The 18262-nt window shown below is 42.5% G+C and overlaps 1 protein-coding gene and 1 long non-coding RNA gene across 15 annotated transcripts in view; both read left to right on the forward strand.

The window, feature by feature from the left end:
- The window catches only part of CELF2 (CUGBP Elav-like family member 2), a 560158-nt gene that overhangs the window by 177990 nt on the left and 363906 nt on the right, over nt 1-18262 (forward strand). The window lies entirely within an intron of this gene.
- LOC147361194 (uncharacterized) overlaps nt 1-18262 on the forward strand; it is an 80042-nt gene that overhangs the window by 44507 nt on the left and 17273 nt on the right. Inside the window, exon 2 of the long non-coding RNA XR_015139892.1 lies at nt 1-18262. This exon is cut by the window's left edge and continues 39633 nt beyond it; it is cut by the window's right edge and continues 17273 nt beyond it. This is a non-coding gene — a long non-coding RNA (uncharacterized LOC147361194).

Consider the following 18262-nt stretch of genomic DNA (forward strand, 5'->3'; position numbering starts at 1 on the left):
TGTCCCCTTAATGGGAGTCTTTAACATTTCTTGCCAATGAGGATTAGAGCTCTTCCTTGAAATTTGTCAGATATGTATGTACAGGCTGAAAACTGGAGACCCTTACGTGAAGGATGGGAGCAGGACCCACCCTGGCTAGCTTTTACCTGACAGTGTGAAATCTCTGCCTTGTTCCTCTACTTATGGACCTAATTACAGGTGCATTATATCCGATATGTGTTTATTTTAAATTATTATTAATTTTTGGCTGTGCTGGGTCTTCCTTGCTGCATGTGGGCTTTCTCCAGCTGTGGCAAGCGGGGGCTACTCTGTAGTTGTAGTGCATGGGCTTTTCAGTGCGGTGGGTCTCTTGTTGCAGAGCACAGGTTCTATACACTCAGGCTTCAGTAGCTGTGGCACGAAGGCTCAGTAGCTGCAGCTCAAGGACTTTGGAGCACAGGCTCAGTGGTGCATGGGCTTAGTCGCCCCTCAGAATGTAGGATCTTCCTGGGCCAAGGGTCGAACCCATGTCCCTGGCATTGGCAGGCAGATTCTCAACCACTGGACACTAGAGAAGTCCTGTACATGTGTTTTTATTGATGAATTATTACTCTTGGGGGAGCTGTTAGTCATTGGTTTGTTGGAAAATGATAAAGTAGTTCATGACCAGGACTTAATTTATGACTTTGGAGTAAGAGTGCTAAATTGACATCAGAGTGAAGGTTGCAGGAAGAGGTAAAAGTGTCCATTGAAGGTGAAGGAGGGAATTTATCTTCCTAATATTGTCACCCTGAGCACAGGGAGCCCAATCTCAATGTAGCAGCGAAATCTCAACCTTTCCCGTTCTAGTATACATACCTACCCCCTGCAGACTCTTCATGAACAAGGCTATTGACTTCCTACCAAGTTCACAGTTGTCAAAAAAAAAAAAATCAGCAGATTCTCCCTTAGACCAAACTCTAAAATCTAAAACCATATGCTCCCACTCAGCCTGAAAGCATAAGTTAGAATCAAGGAGATATGAGACTAGATATCTTTCTTAGCATCTCAAAGCCTGGCCAACAAAAGAGAAATAGCAGCATTTGGATAATATGACTTTGTAGCTATTGAACAATTTTATGATTCAAAAATTTGGAAACTGTAGCATTCCTTTACTTAGTTACTAGGGAAATTCTAAAATCTTTCCTCAGGGCTCCCCCTTCCTCCACCCTGACTACTGTGTTCGGGATGAACTTAGCAGTGTCTGTAATAGTGCTTTATGTATATCAGACTCCAGCACTGAAAAAAAAAGTTATTTGGATGGATCTTATCACTGATTAGGGGGTAAACTGACCACTTTTGAAGGTGATTTAACATTTCAACTCTTTATGATGTCATTTGGTGCCCCAGAAAAGGTAATTTACTAAATGGTACTTTTGTAACGTAAAAGAATTAATGATCATCGAAAGTGAGCAAATTATTCCTTTTTCAGTTTTAGAATCAGGTCTAATAGAATTATATGTGAGGCCGTCCACCTTTCAAAGGGATTTGATTTTATGTCATTTCAGCGACTTAAAAAAATATCATCTGAAGAGCAAAAGAAAGCCTGGGGCTTTTGATTTGTCTGTTGTACGTTTTCAGACACATCTACAGAAGGAATAAGAAAATAGATTTTTTAAAATTTTAAGCTGAATGTGAACCTTCCCTTCTCATATTGTCATTTGAGAATCAACAAAATCATTAAGAGTCTCATGCAGAAGCAGTGCAACTCTTTACATCAAACAATAAACATAATTACAATAATAACAGATATATACGTTTTGTATAACATTTCGGACTTTACAAAATGTTTTTCCATCCTACTGTCTCGCAGTGTCAATTATGAATTAGCTGTGAAGAACCTTTTTATTTTTCTGGTTGATATGGAAAGATTTTAGCTGGGCATGAAAAAACTTTCAGCTTTCACAGTGGTAAGATGCTGGCATGGTTTACTGAGAAAGACTGTGGAGCCGTCATTATCTTTGATGATGAAAGCAAAGTATATTTAGAGACACAATTAAATTTGCCTCTAACCCAATTCTTGGGGTCCAGGAAAAAAGGTTGTTGCTACTTTTCTCTTTTTACTAGAAGAATCTCCTACCTTTCCATCAATAAATATATATTCATAGGCAAATATTGAATCATATCCAATATAGGTAAAGTACAATAAATATGGTCCCCCTCTCTTTTTTAAATTTATTTTACTGAAGCATAGTTGATTTGCGATACTGTTAATTTCTGCTGTATAGCAAAGTGATTCACGTACAAGTGTATATACCTTTTCATATTCTTTTTAATTACTGTTTATCACAGGACATTGAACATAGTTTCCTGTGCTATAATAGAGCAGGACTTTGTTTCCTTTTTAATACTTTTTTAAATATTTGTTTATTTGGCTGGGTCTTAGTTGAGGCATTCAGGATCTTCAGTCTTCCTTGTGGCATATGAAGTCTTAGCTGCAGCATGGGCACCCTAGTTCCCTGACCAAGGCTTGAACCCAGGACCCTGCGTTAGGAGTGAAGAGTCTTAGCCACAGGGAAGTTCCCAGGACCTTATTGCTTATCCATTGCCTATATAATATTGTAGTTCTCATCTCATAATCTCAGATTCCCAATCCGTTCCTCCCGTTCCCATCCTCCCGCTTGGTAACCACAAGTCTGTTTTTTTCTTTATTTTATTGATGTAGAGTTGATTTACAATGTTGTGTTAATTTCTGATTCTCCTCACTTTGGTATCATTTGACTGGGCTTCCCTCATGGCTCAGCTGATAAAGAATCCTCCTACGATGCAGGAGACCTGGGTTCAATCCCTGGGTTGGGAAGATCTCCTGGAGAAGGGAATGGCTGCCCACTTCAGTATTCTGGCCTGGAGAATTCCACGAACTGTATAGTCCATGGGGTTGCAAGGAGTCAGACATGACTGAGCAGCTTCCACTCACTCATTTGATTTGCACACATTTCATTTTTTATTATCTTATTAGTTTTCTGTTAACGTCATGTGTGTGAGTTTCCCCAATTTGATTGGAAACTTTTAATGAAACTCATTCTTGGAGTCACTTTTGTACTCTCTACAGGGATTATTACATATAGGACATTTAAAACAGTTTAATTGACCCATGATTGATATTGGGTTGGCTAAGAAGTTCATTTGGGTTTTTCCATAAGATGTTACAGAAAAACCCAAACGAACTTTTCAACCGATCTAATATAATAGCTTCAGTCGTGTCCGACTCTGTGCGACCCCATAGATGGCAGCCCACCAGGCTCCCCCGTCCCTGGGACTCTCCAGGCAAGGATACTGGAGTGGGTTGCCATTTCCTTCTCCAGTGCATGGAAGTGAAAAGTGAAAGTGAAGTCGCTCAGTCGTGTCCGACTCCTAGCGACCCCATGCACTGCAGCCCACCAGGCTCCTCTGTCCATGGGATTTTCCAGGCAAGAGTACTGGAGTGGGGTGCCATTGCCTTCTCCGCAATATAATCCCAGCCTGAAGACAGTAGATAGAGGAAGCAGTGGTTTCTGAACTTGATCCTGGATCAGAATCACCTAGAAACACAATTCTAGGCTCCACCCCAAGAGATTCTGATTTAGGAGGTATAGAGTCAGGCTAATAATTTGCATTTCTAATAATTCCCAGATGATGCTGATGCTACAGGTCCTGAGACCACACTTTGAGGATCATTGCATTAGATTCAGGTGTAAAGTTGCCTCCAAATTTTATTTGATGATATTTAAGATTTCTACCAATGTCTAGTTGGGAAGCCCTTTAAGAGCACAAAGCCACATTATTCATAGAAACAAATGTCATCAGGAACTTACTACTAAACCCACAAAAGACCTAAAAGAAATCCAGCTGAGCTGCAAATATATCAAGCTATATGAGTGAATAACTCTGATTAATGATAATGATAATTTTCAAAATGAAGATATATCCCACATCATTAGCACAGCTATTACCCAACTTATGAATGGATCATATTCCACCGTTTATTTGGGGTCTGTTGTATTTGGAACTTAGAATGTGTTTTGCCACAGAAGAATTGTGAGAAGCAATCCTAGCAAATGTCTAACTCATAATTCTCCCGAAGATAGTTCTAATAGTACCACAGGTCTTAACCCTGGGTTTCTAAGCGGACAAGTTTAGGGGTATAGCTTTATATCACTGCCAGCTGAAGAGGGTACCCAGATAGAATAGCAGCGAGGAAGGGGTGGATATTCTGTTTTGGACACGTTGAGTTCTTTGGCCCGTCCAGGTGATGCTCACCGTGCACAGCATTATGGGCGTATCCACAGCTCCACTATAGCCGACTCACAAATTACAGGTGCCCTCTCCGTTTGTCAGCCAGTGATAAGGGGAGCTCAAGGTGCCTTTCTTCCATAACCGGATCGATAGCACAGCGCACCGGAGCTGTTGAGTCCAGAGAGAGCTGCCCATCCTTCGTGTGTGTCAGCGGAGCGGGGGGACAGGCTTCCCACGTGGCGCTGGTGGTAAAGAACCTGCCTCCCAGTGCAGGAGACGTAGGAGACATGTTGCCAGGATTTCATCAGGAGAAAATGGGAAGGAGCCAGAAAAGGCTGAGAGAGTGGCCCACCTGCAGTGCATGCCCAACCCCCAGGGAAGGCAAGATTGGTGAAAGCGTCCCAGACCCACATGGAAGCTCTGGGTGGTCTTTGAGTGAACTTGCCTCCCAGAGCTGTCCCTTGTCTCCCAGGAACAGACCTGCCTTGACAGTCCTCCTGTGCTCAGTCTGTGGCTGGGAACAGACAGCGTGAAGTGTTATCTGGAGCACACACACGCAAGTGGACCTCAGAGCCTGGCCTCTGGGGACCCTTGGTCACTTGTGGCCCCTCTCCTGGGCTTTCTGTCCGGTGTGTTTCCTTCACATATACCAATAGCCAGAGCGTCCTGGGTCAATGAAAAGTTGTGCTTTGCAATGGGAATGGTTATTAAAGTCAAAAAAAAAGAAAAGAAAAATGCTTCATTATCTTCAATACTTTGAAAGTAGAGAGCAGAGACTATTAAAATCTGCCATGATCTGAAAATTTTACTTTAAGCCTACAGTTTCAGCCTGTCTGTCCCTCCGGACTGGTCTTAAGAGCTGGGAAGAGGAGCAAAATGATCTGCCTTGGCCTCATTTTTCTCTCAGTGCTTAATGAAAGGGCAACAAAATGCCACGTAGCCTGCTGCCAGAGGGAGAGGGGAGGATGGGGGAGGGGGAGGCTGGAAAAAGCACCAAGTGAATAATTGCTACTTCATAGTCAAGAATTGGAAATGCATCTCTTTTTTTTAATTTTGATGGCTAAAATTTTCATTCTTTTGACCTAGAAAAAAAGTCTTGGCCTTTAAATGTGGAGCACCTAATTTTTCATTTTATAAATAATCTGTGTTCCATTCCACTGGCTGGAACGCGCGATGATGTTTAGAATACCAGCTGCCACCTAGCGATATTCCCAAAGTTAAATATACATGTATCATGCTGTATTTTAAATTATGTAAATAATTTGCTTTCTGATTTCTGATGTTGAATTGGATAAATGAGAGTTTACAGTTCTCAAAACCCAATGACTTTTGTCTTTTTGAGGCTGTTTGTGGGAGGTGTGGGTGCACGGGGCTCAGGAGTTCTTTTAGATGACTTTTGAAAAGCTTAACTAATGCAGAAGTTCCTGTGATGGTGCAGGCGTATTGTATTCTAATTGTAGGGCTCTTCACACCCTGTTCCTTTAGGCTGAAAATAATGTGTCACAAAATGACAACCTATCCATGGCTTTTGCTTAAAATGTGATAAAAGCCATTCAGGCATCAGAGTGGGGCAGTTGCTGACTGTTCAGTATTACTTTTCTTGGTGAAGAATACATAGATTAAAGGTCAGGCCCTTATGGAAACTGATGAAGTTGCTAATTGTGTAGTTAAGGAGATACACTTCTAATGACTGGAGTTCAAATTAATAGCAAGATAATGACTTAAAGAATGAAAGACAATTTTTTTTTTTTTTTTGGTCCTTGTTCAGAATGAAAATACATTAGACAGTTCTAATAATACACAAAGGAGATGAACAAAGAGCTTGTTTTTTCTGAGAGGAAGAACCGCTAAAATTATGATTACAATGACAGAGGGATTCAGAGACAGTTTCAAAATGTGAGACTTGGGTGAACCCCGAAAGGCATGAAACAAAATCCAGTAAGTTGCAGGCTAGGGGTAGGCATTCCAGGGAATAGAAACAGGGAGGTGTTTCTAAGAACCGTGACTTGCAGGGGCTTCCCGTGTTTCAGGAAGGTGCATTATCTTACGTGAAGTGGAGATTTAGCTGTTAAGATGTGCAACACAGGCTGTCCAGTAAGGTTAAGACTTTGCCTTCCAATGCAGGGGTTACGGATTTGCTGCCTGGTTGGAGAGCTAAGGTCCCACATGCCTTGTGGCCAAACAATCAAAATGTGAAGCAGAAACAATATTGTAACAAATTCAATAAAGACTTTTAAAATGGTGTACACCAAATTTTTAAAAAAGAAAAAAAAAAATAAAGATGAGCAAAATCATGGCCTGTAGATGAACCAGTCTATGCCCTTGGTTTTTGTAATAATAAGGAACAAACTACCGACATTCCTATTTTGCCTCACATACTGAAACCCCCGCAGTATTCCATGCTGTGTCTTTCTGTCTGTCTCTCTCTCACTCACACATTCACTTATAGGCACACTCTTTCCTTCACTCTACCCAGAAAGGAAAGATGCTCTCTGTAGTTCTTTGCCTCAGAACATATATCAAGTAGAAATGCATTCCCTTCAGTTGTACATCTGAAGTAATATGTAGTTACTTGAGGTCTATTTATGTAAGATTTTCCCACATAAATGGAGATGTTTATCTTTTGTTGTTGTTGTTCAGTTGCTCAGTCATGTCCAACTCTTTGCAACCCTATGGGCTGCAGCACACCAGGTTTCCTTGTCCATCACTATCTCCCGGAGATTGCTCAGATTCATGTCCATTGAGTCTATGATGTTATGATGTCATAGCATAGTCTATGATGCTATGAGTCTATGAGTCTATGATCTCATCCTCTGCCACCCTGTCCTTCCAATGAAAGATACACACATTTAATGGTCCTGTTTTCAATAGGGTGTTGGTCAATGCTCATGTCATAGATTACCAATTTGCCACCTAATTAATAATTATTGTTTAAATACTTGTTTGGGGTGGGAAACAAGTTTCCCCAGCTGCTAACAGAGACTAACAATGAAATTTCATCAAGCAACTGAGTGAGGCAGGCTTCTGATTAAAGCAACATAGTTTCCATTTCTGCTATTATTTTTAATATGACTTTAGCTAAAGGATTGAAATGTAATGTTTAGAAGAAAACAGCTGAGAAGGTTCTGTTTATGCCATCTGCTGAGAACAGAAATGTTTTGCTGAAATGTCTTCTGAATACATCCAAACCTCAGTATTCATGTCTTCTCTAAAAACAGGAGCTAACTAGCAAGTCCTTGGTTCAAACTGCACAGACAAGAAAGCCTCTTAAAATCATTGTTTTTCAAACTGTGACCCAAAATACTGATCATTCCATACTTGTAGGTGGTAAACAGTAATCATCAAGAACGCACCCACTTTCTCATTTAGAAAAAAGATATCGTTCCAACAGGGTGGAAGCCGTCATCCTGTTTGGTCTGTGACTCTTCCCTCTCCAGATTCTGTTCCTGCATCGGTCATTTGATTCAGCTCCTAGCTCTGCATTAGCAAAGTGCACCACGCGCGGCTTTTTCACTCCCGAGGTTTTAGTTGGTTTTGTCTACTTATTCTCTTCAGTTCACCAAGTCAGCTATGTGTTTCTTTACTCTCCTTTTCTTTTTCATAGAAAACTTGAGGTGTGTCTCTTTAGAGCTTGGGAATCAAGTAATAAAACAGGGCCCCGACTTACAGATGAACAGACGGATGGAGAGGGTAGTCGTTAAGGATCCTGCATTCAATGAGCCACCCCATGCCGTGGAACCAGTGACATCCAATAGGAGACTGAGCTGCAAATGAAGAGCGCCAGGATCCCAGCCCCAGGTGTCCTTCCAGGGTTCCCTCTGCCCCTCAGTGACTCCACACCTTTCCTTCTGACTCTGGTCTTTGGTGTGGCTTTCGTTTCCTGCATGCCTTTTTTCCCTCTGCTTCTTCGAAGAAGAGGCTACCTCTTCCGAATCAGAGGCTACCCCTTACAAGGAGTCCTGCCTGGTCCTCACAGGGAGTACCGAGCTCTTCCTCCTGTGTCTTCTCCGAGATGGTTTCTTTTATGGGAACTCCTCAGCCCATATTATCTATCTATCTTAAGTCAGGTTTCTTTCCAGATCTTCAGTCCCTTGCTCCAGCTTGTCCGTTGTGCCCCGTTCTCACACCTCCATGTGTTTTTGGCTTCTCTCTCTTTGGTTTTCCCTTCCAGCCTATAAATGTGTACAAAGCTCCAGCATCCTGAAACTGTCCTATCCTGGGTGTTTTTCCTTTGAAACCCAAGTCTCTTGAAAGAGTCATCAACATGCAGTGGTTTTTACATCCTCACATGTTATTTATTAGTTAATCCTGTCTTGTCCCGTCCTACTGCTCCACTAAAATTGCTCTGATAAAGGTGATCAATGACTTGCTGTTTGTCAAAATGTAGCCCTTATCGAGTTTTCGTACACTGGATCTCCCTGTGGTACTGATATCACAGGCAGTTCCTTGTATGGGGGAACTCACCCCAGTTTTCCTCAAAATATGCTCCAAGAAACATTAGTCTTGAGGAATATGAATAGGTTTTATATAAAATGAGTTCCATGGTCAGTTAATTTTAGAAAGCTTTACATACTATTATCATCTTTAAAGACTTGCACTGCAAATTAGCAAGCCAGTGTTAATCTGTAAAACTCATCTTATTAAAATACCAGGAATACCGTTTGGGAAATGCTGCCCCTCAACCTTGAACCCACCATTGCTGTGCTCTTCTGGTTCCAGGAGCCTCTGTGGCTCTCAATTCTGTCTCTCTTCCTCTCCTCGCTTGGGTATTTCCTAGCATTCTGCTTGGACCCACTGCTTTTCTTTCCTTATGTTCTCTCCTTGGAGAGCTTGTCCTCTCTGTGGCTTTAAGTACCTCCTACATATTGATGAGTGCCAGTATAGGTCTCCAGTTCTGAACCTCTCATCCACTTCAGACCCACATATCGAAATTTCTACCCTGTTTCTCCATTTGCATGTTTCTTCACCTTGATGAATCAAGGCAATTCAAACCCAACTTGTCTGCAACTGATATGATTATTTACATGTCCACCCTTCAGTTTTTCCCTGTTTCTGTCCCTGGCTATTAGTGAATGGTATTAGTGAATAGCACCCAGAGATTCCCCTTTGCTGGAAAGCATGGGAGCAGAGCTGATCTTGCCCATGACTTCCTCCCTACACTACAAAAAGTGTAGTCTGCACTACAAAACTCCCAACAAGAATGTCAAACAGAGGATGAAATGTTTCATCAAGAGCAAAGAATACAGAAACCTAGGGAGCTGGCTGGACAAAGCAGAAGACACAGAGTATCCTCCCAGATGGAAATATGACTTCTGAGGCCCCAGCCCCCCAGGCCATGCATCACAGCAGAGTGTCACTCTACTAGGTGGAAGAGCTTTATCTGTGACATTTTGAAAGGGTATTAAACCCTGGCACCCACCCACGCTGGGCTCTTCTGGAGACCGTGCCTGTGAGCCTGCCTACTCACCATGTGGAAGAGGCCCGGCATGAGTGGGAAGATCCGCCACCAGCTCTTTAAGGACAATCTTGATATAAAATGAGGACAGTTTGACCCAAGTTTTCTTCTTGAGTCCCCGGATCTGGCTGCCTTCCTGATTTGGGCTTTCGCTTTTCAGCTCCATTTCTGATCCCTTTCATGCATGTCATTCTTATTTTCTAATGAGGCATATAGTGATTCTATGGCAGGCTAGATAAATGGAACATCATGGGCTTGGAATCAGACACACCTGTATCTAAATTCCAGCTCTCCTATTTCAGCTCATGTGACTTTGCACAGGGCATTGAGAATTCTCTGTCAACTGGGGATAAAAATACCTTCTAGAGGAGCCATGAGGCTTAAATGAGATCACTCACATTAAGTGTCATGCACATAGCAGTCATTCACTATGGTAAATAACAGCATACTACTAAATGGTGCTTACTCTCACTTCGTATGTTGAATTCATCTTTATTTTCCCTGACTGCATTTCTTCTGCACCCCTTCCTTTACCAGTACTGGCAGATCACTTATATAAATATTATAACTCATGACTCCACTGAAACATTCTCATCTTCATTAAAAGTTTTCACGTAATTTCCTAAGTGCTGGGAAGGTGTTAGAGAGAGTAAGCCTGAAATTCAATACTTAGATAAATAAAAAGTCCAAGATGTTTAGAGTCTCCCTAAGATAAACCGGATTTGGGTTATAAAGCCCTATTTGAGTCTCTCACATAATAAGAAATCTATGAAATGTAATTGATCAAACTCGAGATGCAGAGTCATATGGTCTCTGCTGGGATTTGAACTTGAGGCTTAAAGCAGCCTAGGCAAAGCAAACCTGAAGCTTAGGTACTAAGCTCTGCCCTCTGGCTATGTGATTATATATAGCAATTTCCTATTGGTGAAAGGAGAAGAAATGCTTGCTGAATTGCTCTTTTCCCGGGTCCCACCTCTCAACTATAACTAAGTTGAGTGTAAATGAACAGCGTGACCTGCCTAGTCAAGTGTTCATAAACCAAAACCGAAATTAGTTTCCAGATCATTATGTGGAGTCAAACTTCTGTTTTTACCATAAAGGTAAAGCAGTGATTTTACCGTGCTGTGACTCAAAGATTTATCTTTCCTTATTGGCAGAACTCTGTTTACATATTTATCTGAAAATGAGTAATAGTCACTTGTTAGCAACAGTGGATAGACGGTGGAAGAAAGCCAGAAGTTTTTAGTTTTCACAGGTAATAAAGCACAATGGTGTCTCTCGCCTCCTTTCTGACTGTGTGACATGGAACGCATGGCTCAAGTGATTTATTTTCCCCAGTGAAAAGATCCAGGGATCAGAAGTTTGAAGACTTTTTCTCTAATGACAGGTCCACAAACTGAGCGTTCAATTTTTTTTTTTTTTTTCACCGTAGAGTTAGGACATCTAACTCGTGGAGATCTTGGACATGAATTTGTTGTGTGGAATAACATTCATAGGTGATTGCCTGAAAGGAATATGATGTCATTGTAAGCTAACATTTTTGCACGCTTCCTAAATGCCAAGCAATACCTTACATGCATTTGAGTATGTGGTGGAAAGCAGATCCCATACTCCTGTTTTGTAGATAAGGAATCATTGGCTCCTGGTGGTAAATAACATGTCCAAAGGCTCCTAGTTGCTCACTGATTAGGCCAAGTCTAGAATGTGGGTCTTCTGCCTGAGAAAAATTAGAACTATCTGACGCTTCTCAGCATTGTGAGACGATGCGGCAGACAGAGTAACTTGTGTCTGCATTTATCTTCATGATGTCTTGTCTCTGGTCAGGCTTGGGGATTCTTTTTACTTTAAGCTGTTTTACCCTTTCCTTTCCCATGCCTTTAGTTTTGGGGAGGAGGACTTGAAATCACCTTTCATTTTGTTGCCTTTTTCTTCTATTCCCTTTTCAGGATTCAAGACCTGAACCACTTTCTAGTCCCAAGTTTCTAACCAATCACATGGCACAGTGCCCTTAGTGAGGCTTTGGAAACTGCAGAGCACTTGTAGACACAAGGAACTGGTGATCATCAGCACGATGGCTGACCTTGCAATTCAGACCACAGTTCCACGTTCATTTATGCTGAATGTCATCTTCCCTTGTCTTGTAGGATCTGGCTTTGAGAAATGTCCCCTCTCCTTCCTTGAGGGAATTCAAAATGCAACCCTGGGTCTCATTCTGGACCCCTGCCGTGTACGTGTCAATTTTTATCACTTGCTGTGCATTTTCTAGGAAACTGTCCTTCCGTCTTTTCTGCTCGGCCATTGTGCTTTCTGCTGTTCCCATCACTGAGTTATTTTTGAGCACAGATCCCACCTACCTGTCTGTGTCTCGGAGCGGTATTCCTGCCCCTAGGAAGTTCCCCCTGGTTAATCCCCTTCTGTCAGGAGCACTGCCTGACTGGGACCAACTCTTGACAGCATCCTAGGCAAATGCCTGCAGAAACCTGCCTGGAGCCGCAGGCGGAGTCCAGAGCCCCGCACCGTGTCTGGTCCTCCTTTTGGAAGTTGAGATGAGCCGATTCTTCTGGAAACTGCTGTGAGGGGAAGCTCTTCACAAGTCATTTTGTTATTCAAAAGGAACAGTGAGAGCCTAGAACATCTGTTGTTTCAAACGTGCTGACACGGACACTTAGGGATGCGACAGGTCCAATGGCGTGTGTGGTATTTCCAAATACTCTCATCGGCAAGGACTATTTTAGTCTCTGGGGAATATTGTACATGGTAGACTCATCATTGACATCTGGCTGGTTCATATGTAACCACTGAAATCTTTCAAAACAAAACTGTTGCAAAGGATATTTAAACCCAGAATGTCACTTGGGAATAAAACGTTCCCTTCTCTGACTGTCTTTCCTGGTGTGAAATGTAGACATTTTAAAGATTAGGAGGGAGTCAATTTGGATACTCCGAAGCACAAAAATGGAAAGAAAGCCTTATTCTGAATGTCATCCTCTTCTGAAATTATAGAGGGGGAGGAATTGTGCAGTTTTAAAAAGGGAAATGGAAGAACTGTGTACTCTTATTTGTTCAGTTTATTCAGGTACCTCGTTGCCTACTTGATGGTTCACTGTCCTGTGGCCTGGAATTAGACTGGGTTCACTTTGAACTGCACCCACTGCCTCATAGCTATATGATCCTGAATGTGGTATCTGACTCATCAGGGCTCAGAGTCTTCCTCTGTAAAACTGAGGTATCAGTAGCTCCACGTCTCCTGGAAGTGCTGTAGGAATAAATATCTTGCCTACAAAGAGTTAAACCCAGTGCCTATGCAGTAAATGCTCAATAAATGCCAGCTGCTATTTTGCTATTACATGGAAGTAGATGTACCCAAGAAGGTATAAGCAGTTTTTGTTCCAGATTTTTTTCCCCAAAGAAACGTAGTTAACATTAAATGAGACTTTTTTGAGGTTGAAAAGAGATTTATAGAAAATGTTCCTATGAAATCACCATACTTGACTCCTCTTGAAATTATATGGCTCAAAAATCAAAACAAAAGAACAGCTCTTGAAACATTTCCAGGCTTTCAGTTTGACCCCATTGTTTTTGAGTTATTCAAAAAATGGATATCCAGCAGGATCCTAATGCTTTGCAAAGTCAGTCTCTGTCATAGTTTAACCGTTTTACCACCTTCTTGCAGTTCTGATAATGTAGGTCTTGTGGGAGTATTGATCAAATGGCAAGCAGACAAAATTGGCTTCTTTTTAGAAAGTTGTGTTAAAAAAGTAGTCTAGCTCAAGATTTTTTTGTTTATATTTATGTTTTTTTATCAATGACCTCAAGTGGTGGCAAATTAGGAAGGCAAGCACTGAAGCATTCCTGATAATTTTCTTTATGGATCTCTGAGGTGGTTTGTATATTTTTAAGACATAAATGTGATGGATGACTGGCAGTACAGTATAATCAGCATCCAAAATGATTGAATTTGAGCTCAAAAGTTGTGTCCTATATGCCAAGAATGCAATAAAAGCTACGGCAAATACTATAGTGGCTTGTGAATGGGAAGACTAGAGGCCTATCTAGCAATTGCCTAGGAAGAGGGAGCCGGGAGAAATCGGCAAGGTTCAAAAGCCACCATTGATGCTGGAGGCTTTATGCCAGCACATTTGGAAAACTCAGCAGTGGCCACAGGACTGGAAAAGGTCAGTTTTCATTCCAATCCCAAAGAAGGGCAATGCCAAAGAATGCTCAAACTACAAACTACTGCACAATTGCACTTATCTCACATGCTAGTAAAGTAATGCTTAAAATTCTCCAAGCCAGGCTTCAACAGTACACGAACCATGAACTTCCAGATGTTCAAGCTGGATTTAGAAAAGCCAGAGGAACCAGAGATCAGATTGCCAACATCCGTTGGATCATCAAAAAAGCAAGAGAGTTCCAGAAAAACATCTATCTCTGCTTTCTTGAGTATGCCAAAGCCTTTGACTGTGTGGAGCACAACCAACTGTGCAAAATTCTTAGAGATGAGAATACCAGACCACCTGACCTGCCTCTTGAGAAATCTGTATGCAGGTCAAGAAGCAACAGTTAGAACTGGACATGGAACAACATACTGGTTCCAAATCGGGAAAGGAGTATGTCAAGGTTGTATATTGTCACCCTGCTTATTTAACTTATATGCAGAGTACATCATGAGAAATGCTGGGTTGGATGAAGCCCGAGCTGGAAGCAAGATTGCTGGGAGAAATATCAATAACCTCAGATATGCAGATGACACCACCTTTATGGCAGAAAGTGAAGAAGAACTAAAGAGTCTCTTGATGAAAGTGAAAGAGGAGAGGGAAAAAATTGGCTTAAAACTCAACATTCAGAAAACTAAGATCATGGCATCTGGTCCCATCACTTCATGGCAAATAGATGGGGAAACAGTGGAAACAGTGAGAGACTATTTTGGGGGGCTCCAAAATCACTGCAGATGGTGACTGCAGCCATGAAATTAAAAGACAGTTACTCCTTGGAAGGAAAGTTATGACCAACCTAGATAGCATATCAAAAAGCGGAGTCATTACTTGCCCAATAAAGGTCCGTCTGGTCAAAGATATGGTTTTTCCAGTGGTCATGTAGGGATGTGAGAGTTGGAGTATGAAGAAAGCTGAGCGCTGAAGAACTGATGCTTTTGAACTGTGGTTTTGGAGAAGACTCTTGAGAGTCCCTTGGACTGCAAGGAGATCCAACCAGTCCATCCTAAAGGAGATCAGTCCTGAGTGTTCATTTGAAGGACTGATGTTGAAGCCGAAGCTCCAATACTTTGGCCACCTGATATGAAGAGCAGACTCATTAGAAAAGACCCTGACGCTGGGGAAGATTGAGGGCGGGAGAAGGGGATGACAGAGGATGAGATGGTTGGATGGCGTCACCAACTAAGTGGACATGAGTTTGAGTACCCTTCGGGGGTTGGTGATGGACACGGAAGCCTGGCATGCTGCAGTCCACGGGGTCGCAAAGTGTCGGACACGACGGAGTGACTGAACTGAACTGAACTGATGCTGGAGGCTGTTGCCCTAAGCCTGGATGCTGAAAGGAGGAGAAAAAGACTTATGAAAAGAGAAAGGGGCAGTATTAAAAACCCAGTGTCCAAACAATGTCAGTATTGCTGATGCATATGAGGAAAATTAACAGAGAGCAAATTCATGAGCAAAGAGAGCCTTATGTAAGCATATTTCACGCCTTTTGAGAAGTCAGGAAGAAAACAATTTTGGCTCCTTGGCAGGACACAGCTCCTGATTACCGTGCAGCCCATATCCAGGAGTCCAGGCTTCTTGTTTTCCAAACCTAGAAACTGTCTTGCACGTTCTAGCCAGTTCTCTGCCTTAGAAATTTTCCCGTCCACTTTCTGGCCTGAGGTTTGGCCACCATTTTCCAGGAGGAAAAAAAAAATGGCTGAAACACAGCTGCCTGTGAGCAAGGAAAGACGAGACAGAGCATACTTGGGGTCCTGCCTCCGCACCCGTGTTTTGCTGCGGTGATTCTCTTCTCTTGGCTCTGGGCAGGCATCTTCCAAATAAGATGAAGCCCAGAGAGTCACTGATCAGCAAACTGCAAATTGTAAATCCAAGAAGGCGCTTTAGGGGAGAGTCACGGGAATTGCTTAAATAATCTTCGATGATAGTAAATAACAATTATCATAGAAATCAGGTGGGATTGTAGCTCTGCAATTTGCCAAGTTCTCAGCTAAAGAGCAATTCAGACTTTGTGATTCCTGGAGAAGCACAACTACATCAGAACATATTTGGTAAAACTACTGAAATGGTGGGGGTCAGGGGTAGGGGGAGAGACGGTGGAGGATTAATAATAATAAACAGGAAGAGAAAAATTCTGTAATGGCAGAGATTTTAGTAACAATGTTTTGGTCCCTTTTTGATAAAAAGAGATTATTTTTCAATGGCATGGTTGTTTTGAGAAAGTGAAAGGGCAGTATTTTTAGGGAGAACATGGAAATCACTTGTAGAGGCAAAGCTAAAGGTGATAAATAAGAAGGCACTCAGCAAACCAGGACCCTGGGTTCATAATTCAACAAAGAGACATCTGACTTTTTTTTGATAAGTTGCTAAAAACAGAGGAAAGGGAGAAGAATACAAGGAAAGAGCGAGAAGAATTGTAATAGCTTTAAATGTCAAAGAACGATAAAGCAGTGGAGCAGTCCAGGTTACACTGAACAGATTTTTAAGTGGATGTGCAGTATTGATAACTATAGGCGCTGTGTTGCACAGCAGATCTTTAGAATTCTAGGTGTTCATCTTGCATGACTGAAACTACATGAGCAACTCGCCACTTCATCCTCCTGAGTCCCTGACAACCACCGTTCTGCTCTCTCCTTCCGTGAGTCTGACTATTTTAGACATTTCTATCTATAAGTGCAGTCACACAGGACTTGTCCTTCTGTGACTGGCTTATTTTACTTCATAAGATCCTCAAGGTTCATCCATATTACCACGTATTGCAGGACTCTTTTTAGGCTGAATAATATTCCATTGTGTAGGGGTGTGTGTGTGTGTGTGTGCACATTTTCTTTCGCCATTCATCCATTAATGGACATTAGGTTGTTCCCGGAGAAGGCAGTGGCACCCCACTCCATTACTCTTGCCTGGGGAATCCCATGGACGGAGGAGCCTGGTGGGCTGCAGTCCATGGGGTCGCTGAGGGTCGGACACGACTGAGCATCTTCACTTTCACTTTTCACTTTCATGCATTGGAGAAGGAAGTGGCAACCCACTCCAGTGTTCTTGCCTGGAGAATCCCAGGGACGAGGGAGCCTGGTGGGCTGCCGTCTATGGGGTGGCACAGAGTCGGACATGACTGAAGCGACTTGGCGGCAGCGGCAGCAGGCTGTTTCCACATCTTGGCTGCTGTGAGTAATGCTGCAGTGAACGTGGCCCTTGTGGTACGGAACATGCCTACCAGTGTAGGAGGTGTAAGAGACATGGATTCAATCCCGGGGGTGGAAGATCCCCTGGAAAAGGGCGTGGCAACCCACTCCAGTATTCTTGCCTGGAGAATCCCATGGACAGAGGAGCCTGGCGGGCTACAGTCCCTAGGGTTGCAAAGAGTTGGACACGACTGAAGCGATGTATACTCATGCATGCATGAACGTAAGAGTATGGATATTTCATTGAAATTCTGGGTTCAGTCCTTTTGGCTACCCAGAAGTGGGCTTGTTGGATCATTGTTGCTGTTGTTGTTTTGTTGTTAAGTCACGTCCGACTATTTGTGACTCCGTAAACTGTAGCCTGCCTGTCTCGTCTATCTGTTCGTGGGATTTCCCAGGCAAGAATATTACCATTTCCTTCTCCAGGGGATCTTCCCTAAACAGTGATCGAACCCATGTCTCCTGCATTGGCAGGCAGATTCTTTACCACTGAGCCACCAGGAAACCACCTTGTTGGATCACATGGTGGTTCTCTTTTTAATTTCTTTGGGAACCCCTATTTTTAATAGACACTGTGCCTTTTTCCAGCTGCCATCTATGGGGTCGCACAGAGTCAGACACAGCTGAAGTGACTTAGCAGCAGCAGCAGTGCCTTTTTCCATTCCCAGCTATAGTGTACAGGATTCCAGTTTCTCCACATCCTTACCATTACTTGTTATCTTTTTTTTTATAATAGCCTCCTTAGAAGTGTGAGGTGATGAGGTACCATTTCACACCAGTCAGAATGGCTGCGATCCAAAAGTCTACAAATAATAAATGCTGGAGAGGGTGTGGAGAAAAGGGAACCCTCTTACACTGTTGGTGGGAATGCAAACTAGTACAGCCACTATGGAGAACAGTGTGGAGATTCCTTAAAAAACTGGAAATAGAACTGCCTTATGATCCAGCAATCCCACTGCTGGGCATACACACTGAGGAAACCAGAAGGGAAAGAGACACGTGTACCCCAATGTTCATTGCAGCACTGTTTATAATAGCCAGGACATGGAAGCAACCTAGATGTCCATCAGCAGATGAATGGATAAGAAAGCTGTGGTACATATACACAATGGAGTATTACTCAGCCATTAAAAAGAATACATTTGAATCAGTTCTAATGAGGTGGATGAAAC

The sequence above is a fragment of the Bos grunniens genome, chromosome 13, assembly GCF_055505025.1.
Source record: "Bos grunniens cultivar Pamir isolate PY7600 chromosome 13, Bosgru_T2T1.0, whole genome shotgun sequence".
Taxonomy (NCBI): Eukaryota; Metazoa; Chordata; class Mammalia; order Artiodactyla; family Bovidae; genus Bos; species Bos grunniens.